Here is a 12,915-nt window from a genome sequence, read left to right as displayed (position 1 = left end):
AACTATCATTTTTTGATACAAACAGTTATATATTCATGTCAATATCTTTCAAATTCTAGTCAAAATCGGCGTCTTTCGGCATTTTAGTAACGAAAACCTTAATAAACTATTAGATTTCGACGTAAGGCAACCATTCTGAGTCAAATAGTTGCCGATTTCGATAAAATCTTAGTCAGAATCTGCTTTTTCGCCTCTTATTGTACCCAAATCTACCTTAGAAATGCAGATATATACTTAAAACACCTTCTTTTGGGACTAATAATTGGTTTTCGCCCTTGATTTACGGAAGATTATAGCCAAAACATGCATTTTCATAACTTAGCGAACAGAAATCTACATTAAAACTGCAGATAACTACTTAAAAATTCCCTTTCTTGAATTGATAATAGGTTTTTCTTTGTCATTTTAAACAGATTCCAGTCAAAATCGGCTTCTTCCACTCATATCGTACCTATAACCGCATCAAAACTGCAAATATCAGTTTAAACTATCATTTTTTGATACAAACAGTTATATATTCATGTCAATATCTTTCAAATTCTAGTCAAAATCGGCGTCTTTGGGCATTTTAGTAACGAAAACCTTAATAAACTATTAGATTTCGACGTAAGGCAACCATTCTGAGTCAAATAGTTGCCGATTTCGATAAAATCTTAGTCAGAATCTGCTTTTTCGCCTCTTATTGTACCCAAATCTACCTTAGAAATGCAGATATATACTTAAAACACCTTCTTTTGGGACTAATAATTGGTTTTCGCCCTTGATTTACGGAAGATTATAGCCAAAACATGCATTTTCATAACTTAGCGAACTGAAATCTACATTAAAACTGCAGATAACTACTTAAAAATTCCCTTCCTTGAATTGATAATAGGTTTTTCTTTGTCATTTTAAACAGATTCCAGTCAAAATCGGCTTCTTCGATTCATATCGTATCTAAAACCGCATCAAAACTGCAAATATCGGTTTAAACTATCATTTTTTGATACAAACAGTTATATATTCATGTCAATATCTTTCAAATTCTAGTCAAAATCGGCGTCTTTCGGCATTTTAGTAACGAAAACCTTAATAAACTATTAGATTTCGACGTAAGGCAACCTTTCTGAGTCAAATAGTTGCCGATTTTTTCAAATTCTAGTCAAAATCGGCGTCTTTGGGCATTTTAGTAACGAAAACCTTAATAAACTATTAGATTTCGACGCAAGGCAACCTTTCTGAGTCAAATAGTTGCCGATTTCGATAAAATCCTAGTCAGAATCTGCTTTTTCGCCTCTTATTGTACCCAAATCTACCTTAGAAATGCAGATATATACTTAAAACACCTTCTTTTGGGACAAATAATTGGTTTTCGCCCTTGATTTACGGAATATTATAAGCAAAACATGCATTTTCATAACTTAGCGAACTCAAATCTACATTAAAACTGCAGATAACTACTTAAAAATTCACTTCCTTGAATTGATAATAGGTTTTTCTTTGTCATTTTAAACAGATTCCAGTCAAAATCGGCTTCTTCCACTCATATCGTACCTATAACCGCATCAAAACTGCAAATATCAGTTTAAACTATCATTTTTTGATACAAACAGTTATATATTCATGTCAATATCTTTCAAATTCTAGTCAAAATCGGCGTCTTTGGACATTTTAGTAACGAAAACCTTAATAAACTATTAGATTTCGACGTAAGGCAAACTTTCTGAGTCAAATAGTTGCCGATTTCGATAAAATCTTAGTCAGAATCTGCTTTTTCGCCTCTTATTGTACCCAAATCTACCTTAGAAATGCAGATATATACTTAAAACACCTTCTTTTGGGACTAATAATTGGTTTTCGCCCTTGATTTACGGAAGATTATAGCCAAAACATGCATTTTCATAACTTAGCGAACTGAAATCTACATTAAAACTGCAGATAACTACTTAAAAATTCCCTTCCTTGAATTGATAATAGGTTTTTCTTTGTCATTTTAAACAGATTCCAGTCAAAATCGGCTTCTTCGATTCATATCGTATCTAAAACCGCATCAAAATTGCAAATATCAGTTTAAACTATCATTTTTTGATACAAACAGTTATATATTCATGTCAATATCTTTCAAATTCTAGTCAAAATCGGCGTCTTTCGGCATTTTAGTAACGAAAACCTTAATAAACTATTAGATTTCGACGTAAGGCAACCTTTCTGAGTCAAATAGTTGCCGATTTTTTCAAATTCTAGTCAAAATCGGCGTCTTTGGGCATTTTAGTAACGAAAACCTTAATAAACTGTTAGATTTCGACGTAAGGCAACCATTCTGAGTCAAATAGATGCCGATTTCGATAAAATCTTAGTCAGAATCTGCTTTTTCGCCTCTTATTGTACCCAAATCTACCTTAGAAATGCAGATATATACTTAAAACACCTTCTTTTGGGACTAATAATTGGTTTTCGCCCTTGATTTACGGAAGATTATAGCCAAAACATGCATTTTCATAACTTAGAGAACTGAAATCAACATTAAAACTGCAGATAACTACTTAAAAATTCCCTTCCTTGAATTGATAATAGGTTGTTCTTTGTCATTTTAAACAGATTCCAGTCAAAATCGGCTTCTTCGACTCATATCGTACATAAAACCGCATCAAAACTGCAAATATCAGTTTAAACTATCATTTTTTGATACAAACAGTTATATATTCATGTCAATATCTTTCAAATTCTAGTCATTTTAGTAGTCATTTTAGTAACGAAAACCTTAATAAACTATTAGATTTCGACGTAAGGCAACCTTTCTGAGTCAAATAGTTGCCGATTTTTTCAAATTCTAGTCAAAATCGGCGTCTTTGGGCATTTTAGTAACGAAAACCTTAATAAACTATTAGATTTCGACGTAAGGCAACCATTCTGAGTCAAATAGTTGAAGATTTCGATAAAATCTTAGTCAGAATCTGCTTTTTCGCCTCTTATTGTACCCAAATCTACCTTAGAAATGCAGATATATACTTAAAACACCTTCTTTTGGGACTAATAATTGGTTTTCGCCCTTGATTTACGGAAGATTATAGCCAAAACATGCATTTTCATAACTTAGCGAACTGAAATCTACATTAAAACTGCAGATAACTACTTAAAAATTCCCTTCCTTGAATTGATAATAGGTTTTTCTTTGTCATTTTAAACAGATTCCAGTCAAAATCGGCTTCTTCGATTCATATCGTATCTAAAACCGCATCAAAACTGCAAATATCGGTTTAAACTATCATTTTTTGATACAAACAGTTATATATTCATGTCAATATCTTTCAAATTCTAGTCAAAATCGGCGTCTTTCGGCATTTTAGTAACGAAAACCTTAATAAACTATTAGATTTCGACGCAAGGCAACCTTTCTGAGTCAAATAGTTGCCGATTTCGATAAAATCCTAGTCAGAATCTGCTTTTTCGCCTCTTATTGTACCCAAATCTACCTTAGAAATGCAGATATATACTTAAAACACCTTCTTTTGGGACAAATAATTGGTTTTCGCCCTTGATTTACGGAATATTATAGCCAAAACATGCATTTTCATAACTTAGCGAACAGAAATCTACATTAAAACTGCAGATAACTACTTAAAAATTCACTTCCTTGAATTGATAATAGGTTGTTCTTTGTCATTTTAAACAGATTCCAGTCAAAATCGGCTTCTTCGACTCATATCGTACCTAAAACCGCATCAAAACTGCAAATATCAGTTTAAACTATCATTTTTTGATACAAACAGTTATATATTCATGTCAATATCTTTCAAATTCTAGTCAAAATCGGCGTCTTTGGGCATTTTAGTAACGAAAACCTTAATAAACTATTAGATTTCGACGTAAGGCAACCATTCTGAGTCAAATAGTTGCCGATTTCGATAAAATCTTAGTCAGAATCTGCTTTTTCGCCTCTTATTGTACCCAAATCTACCTTAGAAATGCAGATATATACTTAAAACACCTTCTTTTGGGACTAATAATTGATTTTCGCCCTTGATTTACTTAAGATTATAGCCAAAACATGCATTTTCATAACTTAGCGAACTGAAATCTACATTAAAACTGCAGATAACTACTTAAAAATTCCCTTCCTTGAATTGATAATAGGTTTTTCTTTGTCATTTTAAACAGATTCCAGTCAAAATCGGCTTCTTCTATTCATATCGTATCTAAAACCGCATCAAAACTGCAAATATCGGTTTAAACTATCATTTTTTGATACAAACAGTTATATATTCATGTCAATATCTTTCAAATTCTAGTCAAAATCGGCGTCTTTCGACATTTTAGTAACGAAAACCTTAATAAACTATTAGATTTCGACGTAAGGCAACCATTCTGAGTCAAATAGTTGCCGATTTCGATAAAATCTTAGTCAGAATCTGCTTTTTCGCCTCTTATTGTACCCAAATCTACCTTAGAAATGCAGATATATACTTAAAACACCTTCTTTTGGGACTAATAATTGGTTTTCGCCCTTGATTTACGGAAGATTATAGCCAAAACATGCATTTTCATAACTTAGCGAACTGAAATCTACATTAAAACTGCAGATAACTACTTAAAAATTCCCTTCCTTGAATTGATAATAGGTTTTTCTTTGTCATTTTAAACAGATTCCAGTCAAAATCGGCTTCTTCGATTCATATCGTATCTAAAACCGCATCAAAACTGCAAATATCGGTTTAAACTATCATTTTTTGATACAAACAGTTATATATTCATGTCAATATCTTTCAAATTCTAGTCAAAATCGGCCTTAATAAACTATTAGATTTCGACGTAAGGCAACCTTTCTCAGCCAAATAGTTGCCGATTTCGATAAAATCTTAGTCAGAATCTGCTTTTTCGCCTCTTATTGTACCCAAATCTACCTTAGAAATGCAGATATATACTTAACACACCTTCTTTTGGGACTAATAATTGGTTTTCGCCCTTGATTTACGGAAGATTATGGCCAAAACATGCATTTTCATAACTTAGCGAACTGAAATCTACATTAAAACTGCAGATAACTACTTAAAAATTCCCTTCCTTGAATTGATAATAGGTTTTTCTTTGTCATTTTAAACAGATTCCAGTCAAAATCGGCTTCTTCGATTCATATCGTATCTAAAACCGCATCAAAACTGCAAATATCAGTTTAAACTATTATTTTTTGATACAAACAGTTATATATTTATGTCAATATCTTTCAAATTCTAGTCAAAATCGGCGTCTTTCGGCATTTTAGTAACGAAAACCTTAATAAACTATTAGATTTCGACGTAAGGCAACCATTCTGAGTCAAATAGTTGCCGATTTCGATAAAATCTTAGTCAGAATCTGCTTTTTCGCCTCTTATTGTACCCAAATCTACCTTAGAAATGTAGATATATACTTAAAACACCTTCTTTTGGGACAAATAATTGGTTTTCGCCCTTGATTTACGGAAGATTATAGCCAAAACATGCATTTTCATAACTTAGCGAACAGAAATCTACATTAAAACTGCAGATAACTACTTAAAAATTCACTTCCTTGAATTGATAATAGGTTTTTCTTTGTCATTTTAAACAGATTCCAGTCAAAATCGGCTTCTTCGATTCATATCGTATCTAAAACCGCATCAAAACTGCAAATATCGGTTTAAACTATCATTTTTTGATACAAACAGTTATATATTCATGTCAATATCTTTCAAATTCTAGTCAAAATCGGCGTCTTTCGGCATTTTAGTAACGAAAACCTTAATAAACTATTAGATTTCGACGTAAGGCAACCATTCTGAGTCAAATAGTTGCCGATTTCGATAAAATCTTAGTCAGAATCTGCTTTTTCGCCTCTTATTGTACCCAAATCTACCTTAGAAATGCAGATATATACTTAAAACACCTTCTTTTGGGACTAATAATTGGTTTTCGCCCTTGATTTACGGAAGATTATAGCCAAAACATGCATTTTCATAACTTAGCGAACAGAAATCTACATTAAAACTGCAGATAACTACTTAAAAATTCCCTTTCTTGAATTGATAATAGGTTTTTCTTTGTCATTTTAAACAGATTCCAGTCAAAATCGGCTTCTTCCACTCATATCGTACCTATAACCGCATCAAAACTGCAAATATCAGTTTAAACTATCATTTTTTGATACAAACAGTTATATATTCATGTCAATATCTTTCAAATTCTAGTCAAAATCGGCGTCTTTGGGCATTTTAGTAACGAAAACCTTAATAAACTATTAGATTTCGACGTAAGGCAACCATTCTGAGTCAAATAGTTGCCGATTTCGATAAAATCTTAGTCAGAATCTGCTTTTTCGCCTCTTATTGTACCCAAATCTACCTTAGAAATGCAGATATATACTTAAAACACCTTCTTTTGGGACTAATAATTGGTTTTCGCCCTTGATTTACGGAAGATTATAGCCAAAACATGCATTTTCATAACTTAGCGAACAGAAATCTACATTAAAACTGCAGATAACTACTTAAAAATTCACTTCCTTGAATTGATAATAGGTTTTTCTTTGTCATTTTAAACAGATTCCAGTCAAAATCGGCTTCTTCGACTCATATCGTACCTAAAACCGCATCAAAACTGCAAATATCAGTTTAAACTATCATTTTTTGATACAAACAGTTATATATTCATGTCAATATCTTTCAAATTCTAGTCAAATTCGGCGTCTTTCGGCATTTTAGTAACGAAAACCTTAATAAACTATTAGATTTCGACGTAAGGCAACCTTTCTGAGTCAAATAGTTGCCGATTTTTTCAAATTCTAGTCAAAATCGGCGTCTTTGGGCATTTTAGTAACGAAAACCTTAATAAACTATTAGATTTCGACGTAAGGCAACCATTCTGAGTCAAATAGTTGCCGATTTCGATAAAATCTTAGTCAGAATCTGCTTTTTCGCCTCTTATTGTACCCAAATCTACCTTAGAAATGCAGATATATACTTAAAACACCTTCTTTTGGGACTAATAATTGGTTTTCGCCCTTGATTTACGGAAGATTATAGCCAAAACATGCATTTTCATAACTTAGCGAACTGAAATCTACATTAAAACTGCAGATAACTACTTAAAAATTCCCTTCCTTGAATTGATAATAGGTTTTTCTTTGTCATTTTAAACAGATTCCAGTCAAAATCGGCTTCTTCGATTCATATCGTATCTAAAACCGCATCAAAACTGCAAATATCGGTTTAAACTATCATTTTTTGATACAAACAGTTATATATTCATGTCAATATCTTTCAAATTCTAGTCAAAATCGGCGTCTTTCGGCATTTTAGTAACGAAAACCTTAATAAACTATTAGATTTCGACGTAAGGCAACCATTCTGAGTCAAATAGTTGCCGATTTCGATAAAATCTTAGTCAGAATCTGCTTTTTCGCCTCTTATTGTACCCAAATCTACCTTAGAAATGCAGATATATACTTAAAACACCTTCTTTTGGGACTAATAATTGGTTTTCGCCCTTGATTTACGGAAGATTATAGCCAAAACATGCATTTTCATAACTTAGCGAACAGAAATCTACATTAAAACTGCAGATAACTACTTAAAAATTCACTTCCTTGAATTGATAATAGGTTTTTCTTTGTCATTTTAAACAGATTCCAGTCAAAATCGGCTTCTTCGACTCATATCGTACCTAAAACCGCATCAAAACTGCAAATATCAGTTTAAACTATCATTTTCTGATACAAACAGTTATATATTCATGTCAATATCTTTCAAATTCTAGTCATAATCGGCGTCTTTGGGCATTTTAGTAACGAAAACCTTAATAAACTATTAGATTTCGACGTAAGGCAACCATTCTGAGTCAAATAGTTGCCGATTTCGATAAAATCTTAGTCAGAATCTGCTTTTTCGCCTCTTATTGTACCCAAATCTACCTTAGAAATGTAGATATATACTTAAAACACCTTCTTTTGGGACAAATAATTGGTTTTCGCCCTTGATTTACGGAAGATTATAGCCAAAACATGCATTTTCATAACTTAGCGAACAGAAATCTACATTTAAACTGCAGATAACTACTTAAAAATTCACTTCCTTGAATTGATAATAGGTTTTTCTTTGTCATTTTAAACAGATTCCAGTCAAAATCGGCTTCTTCCACTCATATCGTACCTATAACCGCATCAAAACTGCAAATATCAGTTTAAACTATCATTTTTTGATACAAACAGTTATATATTCACGTCAATATCTTTCAAATTCTAGTCAAAATCGGCGTCTTTGGGCATTTTAGTAACGAAAACCTTAATAAACTATTAGATTTCGACGTAAGGCAACCATTCTGAGTCAAATAGTTGCCGATTTCGATAAAATCTTAGTCAGAATCTGCTTTTTCGCCTCTTATTGTACCCAAATCTACCTTAGAAATGCAGATATATACTTAAAACACCTTCTTTTGGGACTAATAATTGGTTTTCGCCCTTGATTTACGGAAGATTATAGCCAAAACATGCATTTTCATAACTTAGCGAACTGAAATCTACATTAAAACTGCAGATAACTACTTAAAAATTCCCTTCCTTGAATTGATAATAGGTTTTTCTTTGTCATTTTAAACAGATTCCAGTCAAAATCGGCTTCTTCGATTCATATCGTATCTAAAACCGCATCAAAACTGCAAATATCGGTTTAAACTATCATTTTTTGATACAAACAGTTATATATTCATGTCAATATCTTTCAAATTCTAGTCAAAATCGGCGTCTTTCGGCATTTTAGTAACGAAAACCTTAATAAACTATTAGATTTCGACGTAAGGCAACCATTCTGAGTCAAATTGCCGATTTCGATAAAATCTTAGTCAGAATCTGCTTTTTCGCCTCTTATTGTACCCAAATCTACCTTAGAAATGCAGATATATACTTAAAACACCTTCTTTTGGGACTAATAATTGGTTTTCGCCATTGATTTACGGAAGATTATAGCCAAAACATGCATTTTCATAACTTAGCGAACAGAAATCTACATTAAAACTGCAGATAACTACTTAAAAATTCACTTCCTTGAATTGATAATAGGTTTTTCTTTGTCATTTTAAACAGATTCCAGTCAAAATCGGCTTCTTCGACTCATATCGTACCTAAAACCGCATCAAAACTGCAAATATCAGTTTAAACTATCATTTTCTGATACAAACAGTTATATATTCATGTCAATATCTTTCAAATTCTAGTCATAATCGGCGTCTTTGGGCATTTTAGTAACGAAAACCTTAATAAACTATTAGATTTCGACGTAAGGCAACCATTCTGAGTCAAATAGTTGCCGATTTCGATAAAATCTTAGTCAGAATCTGCTTTTTCGCCTCTTATTGTACCCAAATCTACCTTAGAAATGCAGATATATACTTAAAACACCTTCTTTTGGGACTAATAATTGATTTTCGCCCTTGATTTACTTAAGATTATAGCCAAAACATGCATTTTCATAACTTAGCGAACTGAAATCTACATTAAAACTGCAGATAACTACTTAAAAATTCCCTTCCTTGAATTGATAATAGGTTTTTCTTTGTCATTTTAAACAGATTCCAGTCAAAATCGGCTTCTTCTATTCATATCGTATCTAAAACCGCATCAAAACTGCAAATATCGGTTTAAACTATCATTTTTTGATACAAACAGTTATATATTCATGTCAATATCTTTCAAATTCTAGTCAAAATCGGCGTCTTTCGGCATTTTAGTAACGAAAACCTTAATAAACTATTAGATTTCGACGTAAGGCAACCATTCTGAGTCAAATAGTTGCCGATTTCGATAAAATCTTAGTCAGAATCTGCTTTTTCGCCTCTTATTGTACCCAAATCTACCTTAGAAATGCAGATATATACTTAAAACACCTTCTTTTGGGACTAATAATTGGTTTTCGCCCTTGATTTACGGAAGATTATAGCCAAAACATGCATTTTCATAACTTAGCGAACTGAAATCTACATTAAAACTGCAGATAACTACTTAAAAATTCCCTTCCTTGAATTGATAATAGGTTTTTCTTTGTCATTTTAAACAGATTCCAGTCAAAATCGGCTTCTTCGATTCATATCGTATCTAAAACCGCATCAAAACTGCAAATATCGGTTTAAACTATCATTTTTTGATACAAACAGTTATATATTCATGTCAATATCTTTCAAATTCTAGTCAAAATCGGCCTTAATAAACTATTAGATTTCGACGTAAGGCAACCTTTCTCAGCCAAATAGTTGCCGATTTCGATAAAATCTTAGTCAGAATCTGCTTTTTCGCCTCTTATTGTACCCAAATCTACCTTAGAAATGCAGATATATACTTAACACACCTTCTTTTGGGACTAATAATTGGTTTTCGCCCTTGATTTACGGAAGATTATGGCCAAAACATGCATTTTCATAACTTAGCGAACTGAAATCTACATTAAAACTGCAGATAACTACTTAAAAATTCCCTTCCTTGAATTGATAATAGGTTTTTCTTTGTCATTTTAAACAGATTCCAGTCAAAATCGGCTTCTTCGATTCATATCGTATCTAAAACCGCATCAAAACTGCAAATATCAGTTTAAACTATTATTTTTTGATACAAACAGTTATATATTTATGTCAATATCTTTCAAATTCTAGTCAAAATCGGCGTCTTTCGGCATTTTAGTAACGAAAACCTTAATAAACTATTAGATTTCGACGTAAGGCAACCATTCTGAGTCAAATAGTTGCCGATTTCGATAAAATCTTAGTCAGAATCTGCTTTTTCGCCTCTTATTGTACCCAAATCTACCTTAGAAATGTAGATATATACTTAAAACACCTTCTTTTGGGACAAATAATTGGTTTTCGCCCTTGATTTACGGAAGATTATAGCCAAAACATGCATTTTCATAACTTAGCGAACAGAAATCTACATTAAAACTGCAGATAACTACTTAAAAATTCACTTCCTTGAATTGATAATAGGTTTTTCTTTGTCATTTTAAACAGATTCCAGTCAAAATCGGCTTCTTCGATTCATATCGTATCTAAAACCGCATCAAAACTGCAAATATCGGTTTAAACTATCATTTTTTGATACAAACAGTTATATATTCATGTCAATATCTTTCAAATTCTAGTCAAAATCGGCGTCTTTCGGCATTTTAGTAACGAAAACCTTAATAAACTATTAGATTTCGACGTAAGGCAACCATTCTGAGTCAAATAGTTGCCGATTTCGATAAAATCTTAGTCAGAATCTGCTTTTTCGCCTCTTATTGTACCCAAATCTACCTTAGAAATGCAGATATATACTTAAAACACCTTCTTTTGGGACTAATAATTGGTTTTCGCCCTTGATTTACGGAAGATTATAGCCAAAACATGCATTTTCATAACTTAGCGAACAGAAATCTACATTAAAACTGCAGATAACTACTTAAAAATTCCCTTCCTTGAATTGATAATAGGTTTTTCTTTGTCATTTTAAACAGATTCCAGTCAAAATCGGCTTCTTCCACTCATATCGTACCTATAACCGCATCAAAACTGCAAATATCAGTTTAAACTATCATTTTTTGATACAAACAGTTATATATTCATGTCAATATCTTTCAAATTCTAGTCAAAATCGGCGTCTTTGGGCATTTTAGTAACGAAAACCTTAATAAACTATTAGATTTCGACGTAAGGCAACCATTCTGAGTCAAATAGTTGCCGATTTCGATAAAATCTTAGTCAGAATCTGCTTTTTCGCCTCTTATTGTACCCAAATCTACCTTAGAAATGCAGATATATACTTAAAACACCTTCTTTTGGGACTAATAATTGGTTTTCGCCCTTGATTTACGGAAGATTATAGCCAAAACATGCATTTTCATAACTTAGCGAACAGAAATCTACATTAAAACTGCAGATAACTACTTAAAAATTCACTTCCTTGAATTGATAATAGGTTTTTCTTTGTCATTTTAAACAGATTCCAGTCAAAATCGGCTTCTTCGACTCATATCGTACCTAAAACCGCATCAAAACTGCAAATATCAGTTTAAACTATCATTTTTTGATACAAACAGTTATATATTCATGTCAATATCTTTCAAATTCTAGTCAAATTCGGCGTCTTTCGGCATTTTAGTAACGAAAACCTTAATAAACTATTAGATTTCGACGTAAGGCAACCTTTCTGAGTCAAATAGTTGCCGATTTTTTCAAATTCTAGTCAAAATCGGCGTCTTTGGGCATTTTAGTAACGAAAACCTTAATAAACTATTAGATTTCGACGTAAGGCAACCATTCTGAGTCAAATAGTTGCCGATTTCGATAAAATCTTAGTCAGAATCTGCTTTTTCGCCTCTTATTGTACCCAAATCTACCTTAGAAATGCAGATATATACTTAAAACACCTTCTTTTGGGACTAATAATTGGTTTTCGCCCTTGATTTACGGAAGATTATAGCCAAAACATGCATTTTCATAACTTAGCGAACTGAAATCTACATTAAAACTGCAGATAACTACTTAAAAATTCCCTTCCTTGAATTGATAATAGGTTTTTCTTTGTCATTTTAAACAGATTCCAGTCAAAATCGGCTTCTTCGATTCATATCGTATCTAAAACCGCATCAAAACTGCAAATATCGGTTTAAACTATCATTTTTTGATACAAACAGTTATATATTCATGTCAATATCTTTCAAATTCTAGTCAAAATCGGCGTCTTTCGGCATTTTAGTAACGAAAACCTTAATAAACTATTAGATTTCGACGTAAGGCAACCATTCTGAGTCAAATAGTTGCCGATTTCGATAAAATCTTAGTCAGAATCTGCTTTTTCGCCTCTTATTGTACCCAAATCTACCTTAGAAATGCCGATATATACTTAAAACACCTTCTTTTGGGACTAATAATTGGTTTTCGCCCTTGATTTACGGAAGATTAT

The sequence above is a fragment of the Cylas formicarius genome, unplaced genomic scaffold, assembly GCF_029955315.1.
Source record: "Cylas formicarius isolate icCylForm1 unplaced genomic scaffold, icCylForm1.1 PGA_scaffold_3__17_contigs__length_32017465, whole genome shotgun sequence".
Lineage (NCBI taxonomy): Eukaryota > Metazoa > Arthropoda > Insecta > Coleoptera > Brentidae > Cylas > Cylas formicarius.
The sequence above is the reverse complement of the archived record's forward strand: the minus strand, read 5'-3'. Positions refer to the sequence as shown.